At 37.2% G+C, this 15,181-nt stretch overlaps 1 pseudogene; it reads right to left on the reverse strand.

Moving 5' to 3' along the window:
- The window catches only part of LOC108409837 (septin-7-like), a 37,197-nt pseudogene that overhangs the window by 12,211 nt on the left and 9,805 nt on the right, over positions 1 to 15,181 (reverse strand).

Consider the following 15,181-nt stretch of genomic DNA (forward strand, 5'->3'; position numbering starts at 1 on the left):
GCAAATATTGAAGTAATGCAAGCTGAAGACTATGAAAGCAATTCAGAAATTGCATATGTCAGCTCTGTGCTTACAATCTGCCTTTGCACATTTAACATCTTTGCACCCACCTGGTCGCTGCAGCCGACAGAAGGTCATTTCCTCTCCCTATTTTCCTGCAGCCTTCTAATGCCTAATATTCATACTCACCTATTAGGATTTAAAATGTTAATGTTGTGTGCTACCAAAAGTCTTCTTTCTACTGATTTTCTCCTCTATATATCATGGTATGAGGGAGAATCCCTGAAGTTCACTTTGAACACCTCTCCTTTTCTTTTATTCTAGAGAACATGAAATCATTTTCAATAATTAAACATTGTCCTTTGGGAAAACTGTGGACTGAGAGACAGGCATGATTCTCTTAGGGACAATGAAGGCAGCTGTTTAGGAACCCTTATTAAACCAGATCAATCAGTAGCTTTTAACCATGGCATGAACACCTCACACCTCACCTTCCTCTCTCATGCCGTTATTTTTCCCTGGTGTATTTTTCCCTTACTGACCCTCTTCAGCAGGAGAAAAGATCATGTATTTTCCAGCATATGTTATTTGTTCAGTTCAGAGGGAATCAGTATATATGATCTCTATTATTGATGCTTTTTGCATAATCTTCAATCTGTGCATCTGCTTATCTCTAACTCCTGCCATCATTCATAAATGTCTATTAGTCCACGACTGATGAAAAGAGCAAAACCAGAGTAGAATATATAACCTCAACTTTTGAAAAAGAAAACATTATGGAGATAGTTGTTTTATGACATGTTAAGTAAATCAATGTATTAATTCATTTGCTCAGAGAATCAAAAGGGTTCCATTTTTCTGTAATGATTAACTATATGGCATATCAGGTCTCCCAAATCAGGATTAAAATACCGTGTCTCCAATAAATCATATCTAGGTTAACAGTGGTATTGAGAGTAATGGTGCATGCCATATATCAAATCAAGTATGAAATCAAATTCCATACAATTGAAATAATAAAGTTCAAAAAGATTCTCATGGAAATAAGTATGGTTGAGAATATGGTATCAGAAGAGAAAATGATACAGAACTGAAGATACTGGTAACCTGGAAATGTCCTATTGGCCCCAGCAGGAAGGGCACCCAAGGAGCTTCTCTTTTTTTAAACCAAAACTTTAACAATCAATCCATGTGAATAAATAGCTCAGATTTACTTCCTGTTTTTTATCCTGTGACAAACGAATTCTGTTTTTTCACACCCTCCAAGAATTTGAACAATAAATAATTATTGAATATGTAAACACAACTGAAATTCTTCAATTATTCTATTAAATATATAAGCTGCATCTCCCCACAAAAATAAACCTCATCCAAGAGCTGATCTCAGTTTGCAGTGTTTTAATGAAACCTTAAGCAAACAAATTTTGGTAGTTTTAACTAATCCACACACAGTATGAGGTACATATTAATTTCCATTTTAATATTTTAAGAGCATCAGAAATTAAGTTAAAGGCAACTTTAAGTTGTGAAAATAAAAATAATTGGACATCAAAAACACTAATTTAAAAAAAAAAAAACACTAATTTTAATATATTTGATATGAATAACAACATAACAGGAATTAGGGACTTTATTATATGAAGAAATTCAGTACATAAATGTTAATCTTTGTTGAATAACCTTTTATTCAAAATTTAATTAATGAAGTCCAAAAACCACTAAAGCTATAAATGAAAACAGGCATATTATATTCTTATTTTTTACAATAGTGAATAATGCAAAAAGAGTCTAAAAATTTCTTCAAAATTATAAAAGTTTTGATAGTAAGTAGGATTGCATTTGTTCTATATTCCTTTCTTTTTACCCAGACTCAGTCATCATACCTGTTCACATCAGAAATTCTTATTTAAAAAACTGTACATGGACAAGGATTTTAAGCTTATTTGCTTGACTGCTGTAACCAATTGTCACATTCTGTGGCTTGAAGCAATTTTACTATTGTAGAGTGCTGTCTTTTAGAAATCCAAGCCAGGTCACTTGGAGTGAAAATCTAGGATTAGCTGGCATGGCCGCATTCCTTTCTAGAGTTCTACTGGAAATCCATTTCCTTGTATTTTGCATCCTCTATAGACTGTCAGTGTTCCTTAGCCATTACGACTTCAATCTTTAAAGCCAGCAATGAAAGACCATCTTTCTTCCATAGACAATCTCTCATTAACATGGCTTAGAAAACTCCTTATACATTTCGGTGTTTATATAACTATGTTACTCCTGTCTAGAAATCTGGCTAATTCCCCCATGTCAACCTCTTTAAATTAATCATATCCTCAAATACACATTAGCCATGCAAGTCATCATATTCACAGGTACCAATGATGTACCATCTTTCCTAGTCTCTTCTGGGACTCACAATAGTGAGTCTGAAGTCTTAGTTAAGTAGAACACACTCTAAATAATAAGTAGTCAGATTTTGATATAATCTGAGATAAAGTTGAATAATAAATATGAACCATATCCTTATATACTGAAATAAAATATTATTTTAATAGAGATATTTACATACTTATACTAGATCATGAAAATCCAAAGCATCTCTAACAAGTAAAATTTAATCTTTCTTTGTAGTAGTTCTATTCTTTTTCTCATTAAATCTATAATGATAAAGTTTCCATATAACCTTCCCAAAAGCTGCCATGATTTCCTTGTTTCTTAGACTGTATATTACTGGGTTCAGAAATGGAGGCAACACAGCATAGAACACAGACACTAAAAAATCCACAAGATGTGGTGAGTCAGGAACAGGCTTCAGGTAGGCAGTAGCACCTGTTATAAGAAATGTCATCACAACTATGAGATGGGCAGGCAGGTGGAGAAGGCTTCTGACCGTCCTTGTAAGGATGGCATCCTCAGCACTATGTTGAGGATGGATACAAATGTATAACCTATAGAAACTAAACAGAAAAGTCCATATATGAGCCCAATCACAATGCTAACATCAATGGTAGGGTATATCTCTGAGCAGCAGGGAGGGCACATCACAGAAAAACTGAGGGAGTTTTCTGGAGCTGCAGAATGATAAAGGGAAGGTTCCAGCTGAGTACAAGACCCCAGTGATGCTCCCAAGGACCCAGGAGGCAGCTGCTGTCCTCACACAGATCCCCTGCTCACCATGATGTTGTAATGCAGCAGGAGACAGATGGCTGCACAGCGGTCATGGGACATGGACATCAGTATGAAGAGGTCACTTGCGGCAAAGTGAGCCACCAGCAGGACCTGTAACAGGCATCCTGGGAAAGAAATGAGGCTGCTGGGAGAGAGAGAGTCCAGCACAAATTTTGGAACTGTGACAGAAATGAGACAAACATCAAGGAATGATAAGTTCCTCAGGAAGGGGTGTGAAGACAGTGGTCCAAGGTGACAAGGATGATGATGAGAAGATTCCCCAGGAGGGATGCCATGTAAATGAGCAGGAACAGAAAGGCAAGTGAAATCTGGGGCTCCCTGGAGTCAGAGAATTCCGGGAGGAAGAAACCCGTCAGTGCCGTGAGTGGGTCATGTCCTCCACTCTGTTCACCTAACATGGACAAAAGAGGGTAAGGAGTCATATAAGGTTCTTGCAAAGTCTTCCATTACTACTTTTTCATTTCTGTTTAAGTTAATATAGATTGTGTTACTAAGACATGCACGTTCTCACTCTCCTTAAATGCATATTGTGCTTAAGAACCTCTCATTGTGTCACAGGTAGTAAATGTTAGGACGGCATGTACACTGAGTGAGCTGTTACTGAATATTCATCCAGTATTCTGTATTATGGGATGGGCTTATTTATTGTGTCTGTGTCTTATCAAAATTTTCTTGACTTACTAACTGAATTGTCTAAAAGTACATTTGCATAACAAATTCAATTATTAAAGCATCTCAAAAGGAGAGAAAGCAGTCACTGAATAATATTGTAAAAGTAATAGCTTTTATTTTATTGTTTAAACATTTTATTGAAACATAGCATATAAACAGTATTGGTTTCAGGTAAACAATTCAGTGATCCATCCATTATATACATTATTTTATGTTCACCATGCTAGTGCAGTTACGATCTGTCCCCATACAGTGACTTACCAATATTTTTAGTTATACATTCCTGATGGTGTATTTCCATCCCTGTTTTTAAATAATTTTATAATTTGAAATTTGTACCTCATTATCCACTTCACCCCTTTAGCCTGTCCGTTGTCCCCCTCCCAAGGTAACCATCTACCATCTGTCCATTCACTGTTTATGATTCTATTCATTGTTGGTTTATTTTGTTTTATTCAGATTCCACAAATAAGTGAAACCATATGGTATTATTTCTCTTTCTTATTCCACTTATATAGGACCTTCAGACACATAAAAAAGATGTTAACCATCAATAATCTGCAGTGGGAAGAAAATCAAGTTCAAAGGAGAAGTTAATCATAATATATGATAGTTACAGAGATGAAAGAGCAGATGAGATGAGCCTCTTAAATATCTGCATGTGATCTCAGTTACCATGGTTTTTAATATGCAAGATAATTAAATGTTCAAAAAATTGTAAATATGTGGCTTCCTGTTGCAGATTTTAATGAATCTATCTGCATTGTTTTATAAAAATGATTAAATTTAGATACATGTCCCTGTTTATTCATCATGTGAAAATAATGATTTCTCACATATCTTGATTATAAACATTTGGATAACCATACCTGCAGTAGACAGAAAACATACAGTGTTATATATATTATAGAGCAAAGACTGTGACACTTTTGAGATCATTCTGTAATCTTATTCTAGAAAATGTGAGGAATAAAGTACTAAGTCATTAAAGTTAATACTTTGAAAAAATAGATATTCTTCTAAGAAGGAAAAGATGTATCAGCTCCTTAAAAGCTACCTTTCCATATTAAAAGTCTTTGCACCTACCTGGTCATATGCAGACCAAGGATGGTCATTTGCTACATCTCTTCTTCTGCATTCTTAGGAAGACTAGTATTTGAACTCACTGGTTGGAATTCAAGATGCTAATTCCTTGCTACTCAGTGTTTCGTTTTGCTCATTACTTTTTATTTTCCATGGTTTAAGAGAGAAAGAGATATAGTTCATCTTATCTGTGCCCTCTTCTTGTATTTTTTGGTATCATTAATCTACAATTATATGAGGAACATTATATTTACTAGACTACCCCCATCGCCAAGTCCCCCCCTCCACATACTCCGTTACAGTCACTGTCCATCAGCGTAGTAAGACACTAGAGAATCACTACATCTCTTCTCTGTGTTGTACAACCGTCCCTGTGACCCCCCTGCTACATTATGTCTGCTAATAGTAATTATCCCATTTTTTCTTCCCCCCTTATCCCTCCCTTCTCACTCATCTTCCTCAGTCCCTTTCCCTTTGGTAACTGTTAGTACATTCTTGGGTTCTGTGAGTCTGCTGCTGTTTTGTTCCTTCAGTTTTTCTTTGTTCTTATACTCCACATATAAGTGAAATAATTTGGTACTTGTCTTTCTCCACCTGGCTTATTTCACTGAGCATAATACCCTCTAGCTCTGTCCATGCTGTTGCAAATGGTAGGATTTGTTTTCTTCTTATGGATGAATAATATTCCATTGTGTATATGTACCACATCTTCTTTATCCATTCATCTACTGATGGACACTCAGGTTTCTTCCATTTCTTGGCTATTGTAAATGGTGCTGCAATAAACATGAGGGTGCATATGTCTTTTTCAAACTGGGCTGCTACATTCTTAGGGTAAATTCCTAGGAGTGGAATTCCTGGGTCAAATGGTATTTCCATTTTTTGTTTTTTGAGGAACGTCATTACTGCTTTTCACAACTGTTGAACTAATTTACATTCCCACCAGCAGTGTGGCAGGGTTCCCCTTTCTCCACAACCTCACCAACATTTGTTGTTGTTTGTCTTTTGGGTAGTGGTGATCCTTACTGGTGTGAGGTGATATCTCATTGTGGTTTTAATTTGCATTCCTCTGATGACTGGCGATGTGGAGCATCTTTTCATGTGTCTGTTGGCCATCTGAATTTCTTCTTTGGATAAGTGACTGTTCAGATACTGTGCCCATTTTTTAATTGGATTATTTGCTTTTGGTTTGTTGAGGTGCATGAGCTCTTTATATATTTTGCATGTCAACCCTTTATCAGATCTGTTATTTATGAATATATTCTCCTGTACTGTAGGCTGCCTTTTTGTTCTGTTGGTGGTGTTCTTTGCTGTACAGAAGCTTTTCAGCTTGATATAGTCCCACTTATTCATTTTTGCTTTTTGTTTCCCTTGCCCAGGGAGATATGTTCATGAAGACTCTTCTTGTATTTGTTAAAGAGCCTGAACTCCTGTTCAGTTTGTTAAACATTGTCCTTTGGGAAAGCTGTGGATTGAGAGAAAAGCATGATTGTCCTGGGGACCAGGAGTGCAGTTCTGTATGAGACCTTATTAGCCCGGAGCAGCCAGTGGCATGTAAGCCCTGCAGGAATCTTTAGTGCATCACACTCCAGGTCTCATGCTCTTACTTTTCATGGGTATAAATATTGGAAATATATTACTGGGCATCTTCAAATTAAAAAAAAACATATATTGTGTAATTTATCTCCTAATTTATTTCACTCTAGAGGAAATAAATATGTATCTTTCTTAATAATGTGTGGCCATTCTACTCATTCTGTGTCTCTGCTCCTCTCTCACTCCCAGAATCTTTCATGAATGGCCACCAGTCCATGAACGATGGAAAGAGAAATACCAGAAACAACCATAAAGTGAGCCAACCATGAAAAGACAAGACATTACTTCTAATTCCTCATTCAATATTCTCTTTGTGGCACTATTACACTGCCAAAAATTAAATGCACTTCACAAAAATTAAAAGAAAATATGGGGTCTGAGTTCTGTAATTGTGAGGAGATGAGTAGATCCTGAGAGTTCTCATCACAAAAGGAATTTTTTCTTTCCTTCCTATGGTTTCTATGACATAACGGATGTTACCTAAACCTGTTTTGGTCATTGTTCCACAATATGTGCAAATCAAACCATTATGGTGCACTGCTTAAACTTATACAGTGATGCATGCCAGTCATTTCGCCATAATAATGGAAAGGAAAAACAAATAGAACAAACCTGAGCATAGATTTCAGTTACACAGGGAACCAAAGAAACAATACAAAAAAAAATTAATGAGCTAAACAGAAATAGACTCATTATCCCAGAGTAGAAACTAAATCTACTGTGAGCACAGGGTAGGAGGATGTGGATGACATATGTGAATGATACAAAGAGGCACAAATATTTCAGTTATAAATTAGTCATTGGGATGAAAGTATGGAGTGGAGAATATAGTAAATAATAGTGTAATGTCTGTCAATGATGGCAGATAGTAACTATACTAATTGGGTTGAGCATTTCATAATTGTAAATAAACTATTGAAACACTATGTTATATACTTGAAACAAATGCAATGTTCTGTATCAACTATATTTCAGTAAAATGTTTCAGGCAATATTCCTTATACTGTAGTTTACATACCCGTAATTTATTAACTATATAACTGCAAGCTTGTGCCTCTAATTCCCCCTCAGCTCCTTTACAAATACTCACACCCCTCACCTGTGGCAACCATGAGATTGTTCTCTGTAATTATGAGGATGTGTCTGTTTTATTTCATTTTGCTTCATCATTTGGTATGTTTCTTAGATTCCAAATTTATGTTGAATCATATGTTATTAACTTGAACAGTCTCACATATCTCATTTATCCTAATATACTCTAGGGCCATCCATGTTGTTGGAAATGACATTATGTCATTTTTAAAGCTACATAGTAATCCATTATATATATATACTACATTTTCTTTATCCAATTATCTATCTGTGGGAAGAAGTTCCTACCATATCTTGGGGATTAACAATAATGTCACAATGAGCACAGGACTTCAAAACATTTCCAAATTAATGTTTACATTTTCTCTGGGTAAACACACAAAAGTGGAAATGCTGAATCATATGTTAGTTCTTCATTTAAATTTTAAAATAAGCTCCATAATATTTTCCATAGTGGCTGCATCAGTTTACATCCTGAGCAACATTGTGCAAAGGTTTCCTTTTCGCACATTTTTGCCCACACAGCTATTCCTTCTTTTTAGAAGGTACCCATTCTGACAGGCGTGAAATGATAGCTCATGTGGGGATTCTTTAGTGTCTTTTTTTATTGATATATGGTTGATAAACACTCTTACATTGGTTTCAAGTACACAGCACAGTGGTTCAACAGTAAACCATGTGGTTAAACCCTCACCCTGAGCAGTGCCGCCACTATTTGTCCACACAGGAGGTATCAGAGGATCGCTGGCTGGGTTTCCAGTGCTGCACTCCTGTCTCCATGACCAAGTTATATTGTGATTGAGAATTTTTGTGCCCCTTTAGACCTTCCCCCTCCCCCATACTAACCACCAGTCCCTTATCAGTGTCTGTGAGTCCACTGCTATTTTGTTCATTTCTTTTTTCTTTTTTTATTAAACAAATAAGTGGAATCATATGTCATTTGTCTTTATCTCCCTGACTCATTTCACTTAACATAATACCATCTATGCCCATCCATGTTGTTGCAAATGGAAAGATTTCTTTCTTTCCTATGGCTGCATAATATTCGTTTGTGTATATGTACCACACCTTCTTTACCCATTCATCTACTGATGGACACTGTGGTTGCTTCCATATCTTGGCTTTTGCAAATAATGTGGCAATGAACATGGTGGTTTATGCATCTTTTCAAATCTAGGATTATGTTTTCTTTGGGTTAAGTCCTAGAGGTGGAATTACTGGGTCATGTGGTACTCCTATTTTTAGATATTTGAGGAATCTTCATACCTCAGTTGGCTGAACCAATTGACATTCCCACTAAATAGTGTAGGAGGGTTCCCATTTCTCCACATCCTTGGTAACACTTGTTATTTCCTTTTTATTGGATAGTGGCCATTCTGACTGATGTGTGGTGATATTTCACTGTGGTTTTGATTCATATTTCCCAGATAATTAATGATGTGGAGCATCTTTTCATGCATCTGTTGCCATCTGTGTTTCTTTTTTGGAAAAATATCTGTTCAGGTCCTCTGCCCCTTTATTATTGGGATTTTTGCTTGTTTGGTTAGTTGGTTTTGGTTTTGAGTTGCTGTGTCAGAGATGGAGGCTTATTCTGGTCCTTAGCTCTTGTAGTGATGGAGAAGATGACCCTCTTCACCCCCTCAAGGGGAGCAAGAGATGAGAGGCTGCAGGAAGCTGCGGGGGAAGTTTACTGGCAGGCAGATATGGTCCACACACATTTAACTATCTGACAAGTTCCATGTTCCAAATTAGAATAAAACTGTGCTAAATCCAATAAATCATATTGAGGTTAACCATGGTATTGAGGGTAATGGTAGACATCACATATCAAATACTGTATGAAAAGTAATGCCATATAATTAAAATAGTAAAGGTCACAGTGTTCCTATTGAAATGTATGAGTGAATATATGGCTCAGACTGGGAAATAATGTCCCAGAACTCAGAATATTGGCCAACTGAAAATTTCTCAGTGTCCCTAACAATAACGTATTTCTATACATACCTCTACTTTTTAAAACCAAATTTCAAAAACTCAGTGCTGTTAAAAAGCAGCTGAAAATTGCTGCCCAGCAAGCAATGTCATACAACTAATAACTAATCTTTTTCCTCAGACCTCTCATGAATTTGAACAATAAAAATAACTGAATAGCTATTCAAAACTGATCTTCCCCACTCTGTTCCATTAAATGTCTAAACCGTTCTTCCCCACAACAGTCAGCCTGCTCTAAGTGCCGATCTGCTTGCAATATTTCCATGGAAACTTAAGCTAATGATTTTCAGTAGTTTTTAATCTATACATACAGTATGAAATACACTTTAATATCCAGTTTAATATATAAAAGTGTATTAGAAGTAATGTTAAAAGTCAGCTTTAAGTTGTGAAAAGAAATTTTAACTGGCAAAAATGAAACTTTCCTCAGTAGAGTATTAGTTATAACAAAATAACAAGAATTATGGAAAAATCAGGAATTAGGGAAGTCATTAATTGAAAATATTCAGCAAAGAAATCTCAATCTATTTTTCATGCAATTTTGAAAGTCCAATAACATTAAAAATACTAATGAAAGTATATTAATCTCTCATTTATTTGTAATATAACAATGAATAAATGCAAAAATATTCTGCAAACACAAATTTTTAGCCAAATTGTAAAAATGTTGAGAATACAGATTGTGAGTTTCTTCTTTTCAATATTCCTTAACTTCAGTTTCACAGTAGGCATACCTGCTCCTACCAGAAATTCTGATTTAAAAAACATTTCTGTGGACAAGGGTTTTCTGTGTCTGCTAGTTTTCTTTCACTACTGTAACTGACTGTCACAAATTCTGTGGTTTAAAAACATTTGATTATTGTTATACAGCACTGCCATTTATTGACCAAGGCAGGTCACACTGTGCTAAAAACCAGGAGAACGTGGCCTGGCAGCATTCCCTGCTGGTGGCCTAGTGGAAATCCATTTCCATAAACTGCCAGCCCTCTAGAGTCTGCCCACATTCCTTGGCTCATGGCCATCATTCATCCTGAAAGCCAGCAATTTAAGACCATTCTTCTATTGACATGTTTCTAACTGACAATGGCTAAAAACGCCTTCCACATTTATGTTTATATGACTACAGTAGGTACATTTGGAAATTCCAGTAAAATCTCCACATGTCAAGCTCACTCTTTTCACCATACCCTCAAAGTCACATTAGCCAAGCAAGATATCATATTCACAGGTGTCAGTGACAAGGACAGGGACACCCTGGCTGACTCCTCAGGGACTTATAGTAGCATTTCTGAAGCTGATTTCACTAAAGTGTTCACTAAGTATGAAGTATTCATCTTTTCAAATGTTCAAAGATAATCACAGTTGATTAATAATCATGAACCTTATTCTGGTATCTTTAAGTAAAATAACACAATATTTAATAGAGTTGTTAAAGTATTTACACTAGATTACAAAATTCTTATGAACTTTGAAAAATAGAATTTAATCCTGCTACATACTAGTTATATTGCTTTTTCCATAAAACCTGTAATGCTAAATTTTCCATAGAATCTTCCCCAAAGATGCCTTGATTTCCTTGTTTCTTAGGCTATATATTATGGGATTCAAAGAAGGAGGCAATACAGCATAGAACACAGTCAGCAAAATATCTACAAGATGTGGGGAATCAGGAACAGGCTTCAGATAGGCACTAGTGGCGGTTATAAGAAATGTCGTCACAACTATGAGATGGGGCAGGCAGGTGGAGAAGGCTTTTGACTTCCTTTGTAATGACTGCATCTTGAACACTATATTGAAAATACAAATATATGAATAACCAATACAAACTAAACAGAAAATTCCAAATATGACACCAGATACTACAGTAACATCAATGGTAATGTGTGTTTTTGAGCAAGAAATCTTCAGGAGGGAAGGCACATCACAGAAAAACTGAGGGACTTTTCTGGAGTCACAAAAAGACAAAGAAAATGTTCCAGCTGAGTATAAGACCCCAAAGAGACTCCCAGTGCACCAGGAGGCAGCCGTCATCCTCACACAGACGGCCCTGCTCATGATGGTACCATAGTGTAGTGGGTGACATATGGCCACATAGCGGTCATAAGACATGCCCGTGAGAATGGACAGCTCAGATGCTGCGAGGTGAGTCACCAGGAAGACCTGTACTATACATCCTGGGAGAGAAATGAGGCTCCTGTGGGTTAGAGAGTCCAGAATAAGTTTTGGAACTGTGACGGAAATGAGACAAGCATCAAGGAATGATAAGTTCCTCAGGAAGAAGTACATGGGGGTGTGAAGGCACGGGTCTAAGGTGACAAGGACGATGATGAGGAGATTCCCCAGCAGGGATGGGACATAAATGAGCAAGAACAGAAAGGCATGTACAACCTGGAGCTCCCTGGAGTCAGAGAATTCCATGAGGAAGAATCCCGTCACTGCTGTGACGTTGGTCATGTCCTCCACTCTGTTCACCTGGTGCGGGACAAGAGAAGGTAAGGACTCCTAGTAGTTTCTTGCTAAGTCTTCAAGGCTTCCATTAGTACATATTTATTTCTATTAGAATTAGCTAGTATGTGTTTATAACATTCCCAGGTCTACTCTTTCTAAGTGCATGTTAGCCTTATGAACCTCTCACTGGTTCACTCTCAATATGCGACAGAATTGCATATACATTGAATGAGCTGAATTGGTGGGAGCCATGCTACTCAAGCTGTGTAGCAGAGCTCAGGATGGAGGAGATCCCCGCAAAGCAGGGGCCTTCAGAGCTGGCTCCGCCTATTACCCACCTTGATTTTGTTATTCTCCATTATACTATTGGCTTTGCTTTTGCTTGCATTGTTGCCAAGGCCTAAGCTAACCTTTGATAAACAGCATGGAAAGGAGGAGAACATAAACTTCCCAGAAGCCTTTCAGGACAGTGCTCCTGAAGAATGGAACTCGCAGGGGCCAGATGGTGATCTTGGCATGGAATACCCAACCCTGCAGGTAGTTAGTCAAACACTGACCACCCCATCTCCACCTAAGTGGGAATGCCCCCCTTTTTTGCAATGCTAGTGAAATGAGTGATGAAGAGTTTTATAGGAAAATTAGAGTAATAAAGTTATGGGAGAATACTGAATGGAATAACCCTGTTAGTCAGCAATGCTATGAAAAGAAAAACTCCTGGTTTAGTCCCTAAAGTGATGGGGTCAGGGGGACCTGCATATTATATGTCAAGGAAAATTTGGTATCCGCCTAGAGGAAAGAGAAATATGGATAGGACAGGGAAATTTATTTTGCTGCCTACTGTGTCCTATGAAAGGGTGTATGATGAGGATATAAATTTATGGTTTTAGATTGATTATACAAATTTATTAAAGCCTCTTGAAATATAAATAATAATAGCTGCCTAACTAACTGTGGCAGTGGGTGACCTGTATTTCACCCTGAGCTGATAGACTCTATAGTCACTGCTACATGCTGCGCACTTCTGCGGTCCAATGCATTATTTAGAAACCACTTTGATTAGAAATGATAGACACAGTAGAGTACATGTTACTGAGAAAAGTTTAGGTCAAGGAACAGGAAAAGGTCACCTGTCTGACACTTGGCTAACCATGTATAGATCAGAAGGAAATAGAAAGAAAAAGCTTGCCTATGCTTGTTAATCAAAAGAATGAATAAAAAATAATCATATCTTTGTGCAAAATGGTATAAATAAAGATGTCATCCGCACTTTGTCGAGCGACCTCCTCCCACTGACTCCGCGTCCTGTCTCTCCGTGCACCGACTCTGTCCTGCACCTTCAGGCATCCCAGCCCTCGGCAGGAGCTGGACTCTGGCACTGAATGTTTCATTATAAGGCCCATATTGCAAGTGTGACAAGCAAGTCATGTTAGAATATTACTGCTGTAATCTAAGACACAGCATCTGTCACAGAAAATGGTAATCTCTCTCTTCACCTAAGGACTACTTTAAATCATCTTCTCTGATGGGTGTTTTGCCTGATGAGGGAAAATCATCTGAGACTGAATGAGGCACACATCTGTCTCCTGGTGTTTGCAGCAGGCCAGCATTGGGACACCGAGACGCTCACTGTGCTGTGAGCAGAACAGCCGCCTTGGCTGCACTATTGGGCAGAAAGTGGGTTTCTCAAGAGTCTGCAAGAAGGTAAAATTGTTTTTATGGAATTAATAACCAGACTCATTGTGTGAATTTTTTGGAATTATTTCTCCCAGAAGTTATACCTTTGTACACTTTTCTTTCATTATTCATGAGTAATAATTATCAGAGGACGTACTTATCATCTGAATGTGTATAATATATAGAAAGTTTATAGTTTTTCTTAAGGTTCCTCCAGTGACCTGTTGTGACCAAAATTACAAGACCAAAAATCTAAATGCACTTGACAAAAATTAAAGGCAAATATAAAGTCACAATGTTATAACTGAAATGACCAGTGATGCATTTTTCTAATAAGCCTTGTAATCAATGTGTTTTCTGTTTTCTGACTTACCTGATTTTCTTTTACTGTCTGGATCTAGTTCTTTCAGTTATAAAAAAAGGAGTTGGATTTTACTCATGTGAAATACCTCTCTCTACATAAAGAGAGTTTATTTCTTGAAGTATGTAAGATTATTAATGATATTCAAGCACATGCTATGCATATTCTTGTTACTTTGAGTATATGTCCCATCTGTACCAATGGAGCAAATGTTCAGTTAAGTTCTGGTGCTATTACCTTATTATACAAGATTAGCCAGGCTAAGCGAGCTGAAATATTTGTTACTCATGCATAATACAGCAGGAGACATGGATCTCAACTATCTGTATATGATCATAATTACCAAATTATTCTCTATGCATGTTAATTTGTTATTGAAAACAATGATCTTAGGCTTTCTGGTAAGGATATTTACTGAGCTTCTGTTTATTTTCATAATAGATATTATTAAATTTACCTCCACATCTCTGTTAAAATATTGTTACATCACGGATCCTTATACAGCTTCTTGACTGAGGCCACTGGGATAAAAACCCCTAAAGAGAGACAAGCTCCTGCATACGGCCTCACAGTCATGTGCAATGACCACAGCACCTACCAGAATAGTGTCTAGTCTTATACTAGAAAAATCAGAGGAACAAATATTCAAGTAAATAAAGTGAGTATATAAAAAATAATTTATATAATGTATATATCTGCACTTTTTAAAAGCTACCTGTCATTAAAATTATTTGCACCTCCATGGTCAGCGCAACCCAAGGAGGCTCGTTTCTCTCACCTTTTTTCCTTCAACCTTATAAAGCCCCATATTCATACTTATGAGCTGGGATTCAAAATGCCAATGTCCTGTGCGACCCAGCGAATCCTTCTTCTCGCTGCTTGTCTGTCTCCCATACTCTGAGGGGAAATAAGTGAGGTTCACAACGTCTGAGGTCCTCTTCTATTTTTAAAGAACATGGAACTCTTTTCAATTTGTTTCACATTTTCCTTAGGGTGAACTGTGGGCTGGGAGACAAGTAGGGTTCCCCTGCGGCCACGGGGAGGTCACGGATGAAACTCATCTGTCCGGGCGCCCGGGGC

This window comes from Manis javanica, chromosome 14, assembly GCF_040802235.1.
Source record: "Manis javanica isolate MJ-LG chromosome 14, MJ_LKY, whole genome shotgun sequence".
Lineage (NCBI taxonomy): Eukaryota > Metazoa > Chordata > Mammalia > Pholidota > Manidae > Manis > Manis javanica.